Source organism: Taudactylus pleione, unplaced genomic scaffold (genome assembly GCF_031769625.1).
Source record: "Taudactylus pleione unplaced genomic scaffold, aTauple2 ptg000110l, whole genome shotgun sequence".
Taxonomy (NCBI): domain Eukaryota; kingdom Metazoa; phylum Chordata; class Amphibia; order Anura; family Myobatrachidae; genus Taudactylus; species Taudactylus pleione.
In genome coordinates this window covers 931,885-947,280 of record NW_028284512.1, presented here as the reverse complement: position 1 = coordinate 947,280, position 15,396 = coordinate 931,885, and the positions used below count along the sequence as shown (strand labels likewise).

The 15,396-nt window shown below is 43.4% G+C and overlaps 1 protein-coding gene across 1 annotated transcript in view; it reads left to right on the top strand.

The window, feature by feature from the left end:
- Positions 1 to 15,396, top strand: part of NR5A1 (nuclear receptor subfamily 5 group A member 1) — a 184,826-nt gene that overhangs the window by 45,355 nt on the left and 124,075 nt on the right. The gene's annotated exons all lie outside the window — the stretch shown is intronic.

Genomic DNA, 15,396 nt, shown 5'->3' with positions numbered 1-15,396 from the left:
GGCCCCCCTGGACCTAAACTATAGAAGCGCCCATATATCCCTTTCTGTTATCTATAAAGAGTGCAGGATGTGCCCTGGGTCCAGGAGACCCCACTCCACACATCATGATTCCATACAATATACTTACCTCTCCGGCGGGTACCATGTTCCCATGTGCCAGCATCTACTAGGCAAATGCACTGGTTAGAGAACAGGGGGCCTGCACTTAGACTGTAAATAGGCCCCCTCCTCTATTAAGCAGCTTTTGTTTTTTTTTGTCCAGGAGGAGTAGAGTTGGTAGGAAACATAAGAATATAAGAAAGTATATTGATCTGACTGAGAAATATATATATAATAGGCAGATCATTCAATATTTGTATATTTTCAATTAAATTAATTCATTATAGTAATATTAAAACGAGAAACATAGTGGACTCATTAACGATGATTTAACCAGGCAAATCACGGTTGCTAATTATCTCATATATAATTTTTCATCCCATGATAAAGCAGCACCAAATCAAAGGGTATTTTTCCATGTACAAAAAAATAAAAATAATAATTTGTTTAACCATTGATATATTTCTGTACATTCTAGCGTACAAAAAATATTTGTTTGATAACTTTAACAGATACAAACCTATAAAACCATGAATGTGGCATTGCAGAAGTTAGGTCACCCTGTCAGTCAGAGCATAATAACACCACCTTTGGCAGAAACCACAGCTCCCACTCATTTCTTCTAGCCAGCTAAGGGGTATATTACTAAAAGGAGATGTTGCCCTTAGCAGCCAATCAGATTTTAGCTATTATCTTCTTGAAAGTGCTAGATACATTTTAAGTAGAATCTGATTGGTTGCTAAGGGCAGCATCTCTACTTCTAAAAACCTGCACTTTAGTAAATATGCCAGTCTTTCTCTTCATTTAAATATATTTTCTCACTCCAGCAGAAATCTTCGAGCTAGGAAACACCCTTAGGTCATCTAGCATGCACTGCATGTTTCAGATCTTCCCACAGATTGTCAATCATATCCAAGCCTGGGAACTGTGAAGGCCATTCCTAAACATTCATTTTTTGTTCCTGTGAGTACTTCTTGAGAAATGTTTTGAAACGGTGTCTTGCTGCACTATCCAATCTCTTTTCATCTTCAATTTCTTTAATGGTTTTGGGACATTAGCTCTTAAGGTGCATACACACGTAACAATTTTTTTAGCGATTTAACTATAACGACGTCGTTATCGTTCAATCGTTGAAAAAATCGTTCAGTTTTTGAGTTATAATGATGAACGATTATCGTTCATGCGCGTTCCCGTTTGTAGTTTGTAGTTCATTCTGACTGACCAACTGAATGATTTTCATTAAGGGAAGTTACAAAAATCGTTTGTAGTTCAAAAAATCGTTCATTACACTTTAAAAAATCTGACAGGTAATCTGACAGAAAATCGTTCATAAAATCGTTGGTAACAAAATCGTTGCGTGTGTATGCAGCTGAGGATTTGCTGAAACTGGGTTGAGTCCGTTCTTCCTTCCAGACAGACAATGGCCCTGATTCAGAGCCAGTCGCTATTTGCGCTCGCTCGTCCAGAAAATAGGGGTGGCTATTCAAATGAACCGTTCGCTGTTTGTGGTCTGTTCACGCCTCTAGGTCTGAACGAGCGAACAAAACTTGCGGTAATTTTTTGGGAAACTACGCCCCCTGGCCGCTCGCATCCGACGTCATGTCCGCTATTTATTAGATTAATCGAGTACATCGAACAGGGTATGAACTGCTCGCTATTCTTGTGGTTGGTTTTTGCTACTACAATTTTGCGAGCAGTTCTGGCTAAAAAAAAACCAGTGACGTGGTCAATGACGCTGCTGTTTTAAATATGCACACCCATAAAACGCCCGTTTTGACCTTTAAGCACGCCTGCGTTCTGATTTCTACTCCCCGTTTTCAAGCACCATCCCCTGTTACCACCCACATACGCCTCATCCTGTCACTCAAATTAGCAGGCATTCGCTATTTTGCGAGCACATGAATTTCGGCCGCACTGACTGGTTCGCGCATGCGTATAACAATCCTTACGCATGCGCAGTTTGGCAAACATCGCTCGGAGCGAACGAGCTGCTGCTTACGAGTGGCTCTGAATGAGGGCCAATATTTCCTATTCCACTGGCTGTCACACAAGGGCCTATTCATCAACACTAAAATAAAGTTTTTAAGGACATGGGCCCTCATTCAGAGCCACTCGTAAGCAGCAGCTCGTTTGCTCCAAGCGATGTTTGCCAAACTGCGCATGCGTACGGATTGTTATACGCATGCGCAAACCAGTCAGTGCGGCCGAAATTCATGTGCTCGCAAAATAGCGAATGCCTGCTAATTTGAGTGACAGGATGAGGCGTATGTGGGTGGTAACAGGGGATGGTGCTTGAAAACGGGGAGTGGAAATCAGAACGCAGGCGTGCTTAAAGGTCAAAACGGGCGTTTTATGGGTGTGCATATTTAAAACAGCAGCGTCATTGACCACGTCACTGGGTTTTTTTTAGCCAGAACTGCTCGCAAAATTGTGGTAGCAAAAACCAACCACAAGAATAGCGAGCAGTTCATACCCTGTTCGATGTACTCGATTAATCTAATAAATAGCGGACATGACGTCGGATGCGAGCGGCCAGGGGGCGTAGTTTCCCAAAAAATGACCGCAAGTTTTGTTCGCTCGTTCAGACCTAGAGGCGTGAACAGACCGCAAACAGCGAACGGTTCATTTGAATAGCCACCCCTATTTTCTGGACGAGCGAGCGCAAATAGCGACCGGCTCTGAATCAGGGCCATTTTCCTTAATTACTGTTATTTTAGTATTCATGCTGACACTTAACACAGGAGATATCACTGATATCTCCTGGTTAAGTCCGCCTGCGTTAATTTCCACACTCCCCATACATTAGTAAGGGGATATGGAAATTATGCTATTCATCAAATTCCGAAAATTATGTATTTTCAGAATTTGATGGTGTTACTAAATTACTATACACGGGATACACGTACCTGCTGTCAGCTGGGCAGGTCCTCCTCAGCTCCTTCCTGCGCTCCCTGGTCTCTCCTCTGGCTCCGGTGACTGCTCTAATACGTGTTCTCCAGGCAGAACACAGTAAAGTTTTTTTGAAAAAAGTTTACCACAGAATTACCTCAGCTGTAGGTAGTGCTGCGCATGTGCTAGTTTTACGGATGTAACAGCGCATGCGCAGCACTGATTACATCTGTGGTAAGTTAGTGTAGCGAGGGATAACTATCTATTTCCTGAAAAGCTGTCATCGCAAAAATGACAGCTTTTCTGGAATAGATAGTTATGGGGAGGAGGAATGATGAATTCCTGCGATAGTTAGGTAGAACTCCATGTGAATTCTAAGCCTAATTACCTCCATTAAATTTTTAGTAATGATGAATAGGCCCCACAAACTTAAAAAACTGTAAATTCCTCCTAAAGCTTCATTGTGAGAAGATGTTATTTCCTTTACATGCTTTACCTGTTTTTCTCCCTATAGATATTGGTGTCTCTGTAAAAGGTTCTGATTTCTCCGAACTGGTGAGATTGTCACAGTCACTTATTTAATTTATTATCTATTAAGACGTTTTAATAATAGTCTAATATTAGCGATGGTGTAAACTAGGGATGTGCAGGCTCGGATAGGTTCGAGTTTGCACGTGGAGTTCGGATTTTTCCCTCCAAAAAAACGGAACTCAGAAAGAGGCAAAACGTCATCTTGCACGGACGAACATCATCATTCCTGGACTTTTGTCCAGGAATGATGATGTTCGTCCATGCAAGATGACGTTTTGCCTCTTTCTGAGTTCCGTTTTTTTGGAGGGAAAAATCCGAACTCCACGTGCAAACTCGAACCTATCCGAGCCTGCACATCCCTAGTGTAAACCAACAACTATCACAAGACCAAAGACAATATTTGATTTGTTGATTATTATCGATAGTTGACCCCCATGTAATGACTAGCATACAAAACTGAACATAAGCTGGTGGCTAGATTACAGTGGAGAGCACAGTCTGCTGACAAGTGTGCAAAACTAAGCCCAGTATGGTAACCCTGACAAAAAGCAGACTCTAATGTTGTGACTAGTATATAAAGCTGGGCCTAGCCTCAGGGTCAGACTGGCCCACAGGTGTACAGTGGAAATCCATCCCCTCCTCTAGGGGTCAGGTTTCCTACTATGCACTCAAATTATACATTGTTACATTATTATTATTATTATTATTATTATTATTATTATTATTATTATTATTATTATTATTATTATAGATGGTTAGCTTAGGTATCTTGGTGGAGTAGGACCATGGATGAACTTTGGAGCTTAGTTCATTTCTATGGAAACTACACCAAGTTTAACCCTCCTGTCAATCAAAGCTGAAGCAGAGTAGCTGCCCATGGTGCTGCAACAAGCAAAGTTAGAGCCAATCAGAGAAAGCAATGTGCCCTGTTGCTTAGTAACAGCCTAGAGAGGGGAGGGAGCCACGTAGTAAGCAGGATCATGTCCGAGGCAGACAGAGAGTGAGAGAGCCTCCAAAGAACCCATGAAGATGCCCTGATGCAGATACAGTAGCCAGGATGGAGCCAGGGGAGGCATAGCTATTAGGTATTTAGTAAAACTAAACAACCATCGGAACGCCATCAAATGATTTCCATTTGATGGTGGCAAACTTCAGACCGCCACCATCAAATGGTACAAACGCTACCATCAGAACAAAATCATCGATGGTTAGTAACCATAGGGTTCCGAAGTCCACTATGAAAGTGCTCGCTATCCAGCATGATGTTCTTGCCCTGACACACGCCCTTGGTGAACAGCAGGCACCTCCCATGGAAGTCAGTGCTGTTCTCGGACAGGGGCACCATGGTGAGAAAGCTCAACAGGAAGCCCTGGAAAAATAGTGTACCTTGGCCCTGATTCAGAGCCGGACGCTCTGACAGAGCGCTCGCTCTGAATCAGGGCCGTCTACTTCATTTTTAGAGCGGCCTCCTGGCCGCTCGTATAGCTGTGGGTGACCACCCACAGCTATAGCAAGCGGCCAGGAAGATGGTCGCGATGGTCAAGAGCATCACGACCATCGGGCTTGTGATGAGACCCGTGTGGTAGGGTCTCATTGCCGCAAGCCCTGGAGTGCTTTCGGCTCTATCAGAGCTGAAGGCACTCCCACTGACATCACTTGTGATGTCAGTGGGGCCGGCCCCAGATGGTAGGGAACGCCTCCATCTGGGGAGCCACACCCACCAAAGGGGGCGTGCTGTCACTCACCATCGACAGCACGCCCCCTTTGGTACGAGACCGGGAGCGATGGCTTGCCAGTCGCTATCCAGGTCTCCCGCATGCGCACGAAAGAGCCGGCTCCATCGTGGGCATGCACACTGGGTCAACATCAACCCGCTTGCGAGTGCTCAGCGCTCGCGAGCAGGTCTGAATCAGGGCCATTGTGCATAGAGGACATTGCTCATCGCCATGTTCATCAGCTGAGGAGGGGTGCACATGGAGGCTGCGGAATATGCACAGGTGGGGACATGCTGCTGATAATGCTTACAGTAGCTGCAATACAAATCTCTCATCCGTGATCCTCCTGCTCTTCCCAGCACATTCCTGTGGCCAGGCCCCAGCCAGCTGCAGAGCAGCAGCAGTGGGGGTTGGGGTGACACTGGTGAGATGGTGGTAAGAAGCATGAGTGAGAAGCAGGGGCAAAATATAGAATGCTATGGTGAAATGCAGGAGGCAGTAGTGAAAAGCAGGAGGCTGTTGTGCAATCCAGGTTCTGAAGTAAGAAGCAGGAGGCTGTTGTGAGATTCAGGGTGCTGTGGTGAGATGCAAGGGACTGTGATGACAATGCGTAGGTTGTTATGACATACAGGATGCTGTGGCAAGATTAATTTGCTCCCGTGCGAAACTGGGGCGGGTTGCTAGTAAATATATAAAATAGGGGTCTGCCTGATTGTTCAGGCTAATCTCTTGAACTACTGAACGGATTTTGATGGTGTGTTCACTTTCCTATACAGCATTGGTCAAGTAAAGTTTAGGTGTATAAACCATTCAACTGTGACAAAAGGGAGCCGAGCAGTGACGATTTTAGTGAAACAAGTGACAGAAAAAATATTGCACCAAGGCCCTCATTCAGAGCCGTACGCTCTGAGCAGAGCGCACGCTCTGAATGAGGGCCGGGCTCCATTTTCATGGAGCGTCCTCCTGGACGCTCGTATAGCTGTGGGTCACCACCCACAGGCTATACGAGCGTGCATTGTGATGGTCGCGATGGTCGAGACCATCGCGACCATCGAATTTGCGAGCCGGAGCCTGCGGTTGAGGTTTTCAACCGCAAGCTCCGGAGTGATTTTGGCTCTATCAGAGCCAAAATCACTCCCACTGACATCACTAGTGATGTCAATGGGCCGGCTACTGACGGGAGGCGTTCCCGTGGGAACGCCCCCATCAGGGAGGCACGCCCCGGGCATGCCCACCAAAGGGGGCGTGCTGTCAATCAACATTGACAGCACGCCCCCTTTGATCGGACACAACGAGCGAAGGACTTTCCTTCGCTCGTCGCGTCTGGCGCATGCGCACGACGGAGCTCCCTCCATCATGCGCATGCTCAGTCCATAACATCGACCCACTTGCGAGCGGACAGCCGCTCGCGAGTGGGTCTGAATCAGGCCCCAAGTTGCTGTATAGGAGCTGGCCAGGGTGCTGAAACAGCAAGAGAGCATCTGAGGCTTTGAATGAAGGAAGTCACAGAAAAAATTGTTGTGCTGTGTGGGTGACTGATTGTTGCTGCTGCAGAGTCGAGGGCTGCACTGTGGTTGGCTTTCTGAGAGAGTGAGAGCCAATCAGAGATAACAATGTGACCTGTTGCTTAGCAGCAGCCTAGAGAGGGGAGGGAGTCAAGGACTGAGCAGGGTCATATATGAGGCATACAGAGAGTGAGAGACAGCCTCCAATGAACCCATGGAGATGCCCTGATGCAGATACAGTAGTCAGGAAGGAAGCATAGCTATCAGGAACACCATCAACCTTGGTGAGATGTAAGGGGCTGCTGTGAAATATAGGATGCTTTGGTGAAATGCAGGGGGCAGTAATGAGAAGCAGGAGGCTGTTGTGAGGTGCAAGGGGCAGGAGTAAGAAGCAGGAGGCTGTTGTGAGATGCAGGGGGCTGTGGTGAGATGCAGGGTCTGTGGTGATATGGCGTAGGTTGTAATAAGATGCAGGGGGCTGTGGCGAGGTGAAATTGTTCCCGTGCGAAGCTGGGGAGGGTCGCTTGTATAGATATATGAACCTAGGGCCTGATTCAGGAAGGATTGCAACTGCAATTACACATGCAATTGGCCGATTGTTGCGTTTTGTGCATTCATCGCAGTGCGCAAGCACAAACCAGCCACTGTGATTGGAACTTCAATCGCAGAGACTACGCAGACCTATTGCAGAGTGATTGACAGGAAGTACCATTTGAGGGAGGTGACGTGGTGCTCAGTGAAACACATGTGTGCCAGGGCGTTTGAACTCCGTTGCATGGGCGTGCATAAATTATCCACTGCGATGCCATTTGCAGTCTGTGTACTCACATCGTGCGATGAGGTTAGCAAATCCTGAGTAAGGTCAGAGCTTGTGCAAGTGTGTGTGAGGCTGCGAAGGTATTCGATGTTACCGATGGTTTTACAGACTTGCTAAGTATTACGGATGTGTGTAAGTTAAATGTGGGCATCCTTATGTAGTGCTGCGACTGCATAGCAATCGCAGAGGATTAGCATATCATTGCAGTGAGACTGCGTGCGTAATCGCTATTGCATTCGCAGTTACATTCATTAATGAATCAGGCCACTAATCTGTTGACTAATGTAGAAAGAAAAACAGGACCCAATATCATGGCTAATGTTCCAATAAGATACCATTAGAGTTACTAGCATATAAAGCAGGAAGCTACATATATTTACAGACAACTGCTTCAAAGAATCACTTTTAACAACAGACAGATCAGTCATAATTTCAAGTTGTTTTTGTGATTGACCTCGTATAATATACATTTCTAGTTACATTAGTGCAGTGTTTCTCAGCTCCAGTCCTTTGGGACCCCTACCAGGGCATGTTTTTCATGTCTTATGAAGGAGCACACAGGTGCATTCATTACTGACTGACAGATGGTGGTACAAATTATATTACTTGTGATTCTCAGGTCTCTTGTGAGACCTGGAAAACATGTACTGTAAGAGTTTCCTGAGGAGTGGAGTTGATAAAAACTGTATTAGCGCCTAAGACAGAGGTTCCCAAACTCAGTTCTCAATGCACCCTAACGGTCCAGGTTTTAAGGATAACCATGCTTGGGCACAAACAACTTAATTAGTACTTCAGTCTTTGGATTTAGCCATCTGTGCTCAACCATGGCTATCCTTAAAACCTTGACCATTAGGATGCCTTGAGGACCGAGTTTGGAAACCTCTGGGCTAAGCGGTACATCTGTTAATCATACTCAGTGTTGTGCAAGCCTAACACAAACTTCCGTAATCCTTACAAGACAATATGCAGCATTTAGGAAAACATTTGTACACTTGGAACATACTTTGAACACAGATAAACAACTACAGAACAACAGGGAGAACACAGATTTCTGGTTTTAGGCAGGCTCATTCCAAATTGATAAACAAATCTTTCCCATCTAGACAGGTAGACATGAAGCTCTCAATCCAAGGTGTAAATTGCTTGTCCCCAGCATTAAAGCAGGGCATAGGCCATGTAATTCAGCTTTTAAAACTGATTCATATTGAGAAACAGAGCTAAGTCGGTATAGACAGAAACTGATAAAGTGGCACGACACAAGTAAGGTGACAAAACAATTCAGCATGTCTGGTTGGAGGTAATGATTTAGTATTTATTATCACTATCAGGGTCCAGGTGTTAAAGCAATAACTAGTCTTCTGAGCTCCTTGTGTCACCCAGGAGATATAATTGAAAGATGGAACATTGAGAAATTGCGGATGAGACTATTCCATCCACAAACAATCAATATCGGTCATGTACAGGCACATTTGGGAGGACGTTAGGGAATTACCCAGTCGATCTTTTCGTTTTATGGTTGATTTTCCTTTCTGTAAAGTGTACACAGATTTACAGCATTGTGTTTTAATGGCTGAGCCATCAATTCTTCATTTAGTTAATCTGCCACATCTTTCACCCCAACAAAGACTTGTGCAAAACAAATGCATCCAGACTAAGCAATAAAGTTTGTTGAACCAGCAAATTTGCCTCAACAAATGTCATTAATACGCCTTTTACACCGGAGCTAAAACCCGGGTTTTTGAAGGGTTAACCCGGGCAGCTCCCTGGTGTAAAAGGGGAGAGAGTTGGATCGCCGGGTCGAGTGACCCGGCAATCCAACCCAGGTAACTAGCAGGGTTTAACATGGGCGTAGCCCGTGAAACCCTGCTGTGAGAACAGCGCACTCCGGGTCACGATGACCTGCAGTGCGCCGCAAGCCGGCCGGTTGGTCCGGCTTCAGTGGCGCTTGGAGATGACGTCATCTTCAAGCGACCACTTTCACTCCACAAAAGCCAGGTCTATGCAGACCCGACTGCAGTGTGAGCAGCGCTGACTCGGGAATATCCCGAGTCGGCGCCGGCAAAATTCCGGGTCTGATCCGGATAGGAACTTTGTTCCAACTCCGGGTCAGACCCGGAATTTAGGTGGAAAAGGGGTATTAATGTAATAAACCTAATGTAGCAGTTACACAACGATTAGTAAAAAAAGATTGACATTGATTTATTTATAGGAATTTTGATAAGGTACATGTATGGCTGTTTTACTTCAATGGCATAAGAGAGCATAATTCTCACATTTAGGAACATATTTATCAATATTTGTTTTACTAAAATAATGTGAAAACGTGTGCTTTCATACCCTTTTCACGTTATTTTAATATCACATGAATGTGTCAAAGGGCTTTCGGAGGAGAACTCGCAAAATTCTCCTCCATGCCTTCAAATTTGCATATTTTTAGTATGCAGATTGCATTTCCCATACCTGTAATGAGAAATGCAATCTGCTTCAGATTTACTGAAGGGAAATTGTAAAATAATTTCTCTGGGAGCCTTATGAAAGTAAAGCCATCTTAAGATGGCATTAGGTTTCCTTCCATTTCCCCTATTCCTGCTCTGCCCTTCCTGCATGCTGACAAACAGAGCAGAGCTCAGAGCCTGCGCGATATCGGCCCAATTTTGCCGAGTTAGACAATCGGAACGATTAATCGGGCATATCGTGCAGTGTGTACGCCCGATTTGCGCGCTCCCTGCGGTCGCATGCGATATCGTGTGATTGGCCGTGCTGCAGAGCCAATCGCATGATATATCTCATGTGGCGCCATACATATTAATGAAGGATGAAACAAGCGATCTTCCATTGTTCTTTAAGTTGTGCAGTATGTATCGGCAATCATGACCATCAGGAGCCGAAAGCCGCGCTGGACATGCTGCAGCCTTGGACCACCAGGGATGATTTGTCAACTTTCTAACAGGTTGACATTTTATCACCGTCTACATGATGAATGCCGAGATGGTCCACATTGAGTTATGAAAATGTCGACAATCTTACATCGACATGATGAATGTTGACAATATTACTGTCGACATATCTTACCACACCCATTTCAAACGTATCTACACTAAGAACTGTAGAAACGGAATGGGGGTGGAAAGGGGTGTTATATCAACAAAGTGTTTTCATGCAGACAGACAAATACAGTAAATGTATATACTGTACGTCTTTTAGACACTGTCTCTTATGCATCTAATATAGGGCACATGTAAGTACACATTGATGCGCATCTTCATCTGTGCAAAAATAGTAATACACAATTTTTCCAAGCAGGTTTCTTTTAAGCAATGTATTGTACACTCGTTGTGCCACCAACTCTGCCTTAGCTCCACTGTTTGTACATGCCATCGATCCCCATTGCTTTCAAAATCCTGATCATGCCACAACGCTGCAGCAAAATCATGTCATTTTTATTGGCAGATCCTACAAGTTGTTAAGTACAGTATGTAGTTGATGTCAGTAAGGAGGTTAGTCCACACATTGATTCCAAACTAAAGTATGTTTTATTGAAGATAATAGGATATAGGTGATGGAAGATAACAGCAGTCAATATGACAAGGTATCAATCTCTCTTGGGCTAAGTACTGTACAACCGTACAGCACTGTGATGCTCAAATTGCACAGTGACAGACTTGGGCACATGCAGACCCTTTTATAGAGCCAAGTAAACAAGTTTTGCACCTGCAGTCTAATTGGGACATATCATGCACTATAGACATGTGATGTTGTGGCTGATGGATCAAACACAGTTACTGTAAAAGACAGCTTGTAGCGTTTAACCATTTAACTACATTTCAAAAATTTTATTATTTTTAAAAATAGAAAAATGAAAATAAAAGGAGTGGAAATTTTGGGGTTGCCCCACCACTATTTTTGTCCCCCTGATTTTTCTACTGCAAGCTTAATCTTAAAGGCCTAGTCCTGGTTTAAATTTTGGGTGGACTCCATATATTTTATTTATTAAATATTTCCATTTTTCAAATATAAATAAAACAAAATAAAAACTGTGTGTATTCTTTCAGCAATTTTGCGGTGGTTTGAAAACTTGAATGTCAGTAAATCTGCCGGTTTCTACACTTGTAATGGGGAAAATTGAGGTGCTGTTTTTATTTCTACAATGTTATTTTGCAGAACTTTTGAACAGGAAAGTGCAGAGGTGGCCCTAGCCAATTTGGTGCCCTAGGCAAAATTTTGACTGGTACCCCCTAGCAGCAATCTAAGTGTTTATATGCGCATGTAGTTATATTGCTGACACCGGAATCCCGCTGCACGTTCCTCTTATCAGAGAACAAATATCATGTCAACCTCCATGCTTATGGGCCGAGCTGTGGCTGTGCCCTCTCTTCCTCCCGCCTCCTCCTTCCATACAGCCTGCGCACCAGCCAGTCACTGAGCCGCAGGCTGCAGCTTCACAAGCTATTGGAAGGCTGAGCCGTCGCTCAGCTGCCCAGCATTTCTGTGCAGTGCCAGTGGCTGTGACGGCGCACGGAGCCGGCCCTAGCCATTTTGGTGCCCTAGGCAAAGTTTTGTCTGGTGCCCCTTAGTGAGTGAGTGTGTGTATTTTATATATATATATATATATATATATATACACACATACTGTATATATATATATATATATATATATGCGCACCTACACACATATATATATATATAAATATATATATATATACATACACATACATATACACATATATATATATATATATATACATACACACACACATATATATATATATATATACATATGCATACACATATATATATATATACATATACATACACAGATATATATATATACATATATATGGATTTCATTACAACAGAAATTAAATAAAAATAAGGAAAAAAAAATCCACTGACCCCAAATCTTGATAAAATACTGCGGCTGCCACTGGGCTGGGGAAGGTGCCTGTAGCCAATATCACTGGAGCGGAGTGTGATTGCAATCTACCTCCAGCTCTTCATAGGAGGCTGCTGCTGCAGCAGGGATAGAAGGCCGGGACAGCGCAGTGCAGGCGCAATGTCATACGTAATGACGTGACATCGTCCTTCTTTACAGTAGCGCATGCGCAGTGCGCAGCACTCGTCTCCAGCCCAGGGATGGGATCCGGCTCCATTGTCTATTTGCGTCGCGTCGACCTGGACGAGCGGTGCATCCTCTCGTCCTTAATAATTAAGTTCAGCAACCACGGCCCCTTGGGGCCCTGCTGAACCTCGGGGTCCGGGACCGGGGTACTTTTGTACCCCCCTGTCGCCGGGCCTGGACAGGGGCAGCCGCAATGACAGAGCCTTGGAATGCCCCTAAGGCATTCCAGCTGCCGAGTCGCCCCTAGGCATTTGCTTATAATGCCTATGCCTAGGGCCGGCTCTGACGGCGCAGTGCTGTAGATCGGGTCAGTAATAGAGTGGGGGGCCCCGGATATTTACCCCCAGCGCTCCCCCCCTGAATCCGTGCCCTGGGGGGCAGCATCGTGGAGGTTGGGGGGGGCAGTGGCAGAGTCCCTAGGCATTTGTTTAGAATGCCTATGCCTAGGGCCGGCTCCGGGAAAATGCTGCAATCCACTGCTTAGGAAAAGTTTCCCCAGGAGGTCAGTTTCAGATAATACATTGATATCCCAGTTGGATCTTTCACATCGTGACTTACAGCTGAACTTTTTTAAAGGCAAAAGCAACCTGGTTTTGCTTATAATAAACAATCACTGCTTAAAACTCCAAACAAAATTACCTCAATAATCGTCACCTTCGCGAAATCGGAAGCTGTTATTTTACCCAAAGACTCACTGTTGAAGATGCTGTTATACAAAATATCTGGGATTACCCTCCGAAGTCATGTCACTAACATTTTAAGAATAAAGTGTCTAGAAAATAATCATGAGTATAATATTGGAAAAGTGTATTTTTTTTTAAAATAAGATAAAATGCCACAAAAAAGACAGCACTAAAGCTGTCAGAAAAATAAAATTGTAAAAAATTACATTTAATTTTGATAACCTAAGAAATACAATATGAAAATCGGATTAATTTAACACTACATTGTTAAAACTACAAATTAACTTTCCTACTTGCCTGCATGTATGCAACTACAGATCTGATTTTTAATACAATATATTAACTGAATACGTTTCATAGATATAAGTAGGAGCTATTCCTTTTTATAGCTATTTGATAAACTGTAATTTAATTTTTCCATTTGTCATGTTCTGTATTACATTTATACTTCTTTTAATATATTTGTTGCAAATATTACAAAACGTTCTGTCATACAGCATCTGCGCTTCAACAACTACTTTAATGTAATTTTCTTTTTATATCACAGACATACATAAAACTGAATATGTATCACAAAGCAATAGTTGGATACATAAATATACAGATGCACTTTTGGTATTTATAAAAGAACAATTGTGCAAATAGTTGTTGTTAATATAAATGTCTTTTACAGAAGGCCACCATGAAGTTACATTGTGGTGTGTTCAGTTTTTCTCTGAATGTCATCAATGTTTTTATGGATCTGCAGTAAAATGTGTCCTTCGTGACATAAACAATGCTATAAATTGCATATTATGTACAAGGATACAAGTAATTGTAAGTGAGACTATATTATGTAATGATAATTATTAACAATATTGATGTTGTTATTACTAGTTAAGGGACAGGCCACTGGTTCCCTCAGTTTGTCCGCCCCACCCCGCCCCTATACTTACCCCCATTTTCCCAGTGCCATGGCGAGTCCTCCTCTTCTCTGGTGCTAGGTTTGGCAGACCTTGCATAATTGTTATATAAATTATTAATATTATTATTAGTATTATTAATAACAATAATCATATTATTATTATGCAGACCTTGCATAATTGTTATATAAAATATTATTATTATTATTATTATTAATAACAATAATCATAATAATTTAACATCTACTCTACATGTTATTATAAATAATCACGTAATCTTGTACTCACCATAACCTTACAGTTTCTTTTTAATACCACTTAAATACAATTCTGCAGAGTTTCAGAGCATTAATTATTTGCCCTACCATCTAATATACTGATGTGCATCCTGACATGATGAATCTGTGGGGGTTATGTATGGGATGCTGGCGTTCGGGGATCCCGTTAGCCAGAATCCCAACACTGGTATCCTGACGGGGTTAGGATACCGACACCTGTCGGTAAGTATCCTAACCCTACCCCTATACCTAAACCTAACCCTCCCTCCTCGCACCCTTAACCTAACCTCCCCCCTAGTGCCTAAACCTAACCCTCCCCCTAGTGCCTAACCCTAACCCCTAACCCTAATTCTGAGCATCGGCATCCCGACAGTCAGGATTTCAACTACCTCCTAGCTGTGGTCTTCCAACCTCCAAAAAGGCGGCATATTACCCATAATTTGAAGAATGAACAAACAGCCCCAAGATAATCTTAGCATACCAACTCATCCCAAAATGGCACAACATGACCCTTAATTGTTCCAAAATTCCACTACTGTATGCCAGTGAGACACTTGCAACAAAATGTATTTTAATCTCTTTATATGCAGAACTTGTATATCTGTCTAGAAAAGCCTGGCCTATTTGGCTCTATCTAAACAAATGATTACCTTTCTCAGCACATCCATCTCACAAAACAGTGATAGCATAGTACTTACAGCCAGCACTCACAGTGTCCTTCAACAGGCCTGTTGCCTGTTCCACCAGAATATGAGAGACAAGATTAGCATCTGACAGACCATATATCAGCCTCTCACAGGTGCTTTGACAATCCATGCTGCTAGTTAACTTCTTCCACCAGAAAGAAGCCAGGAATCT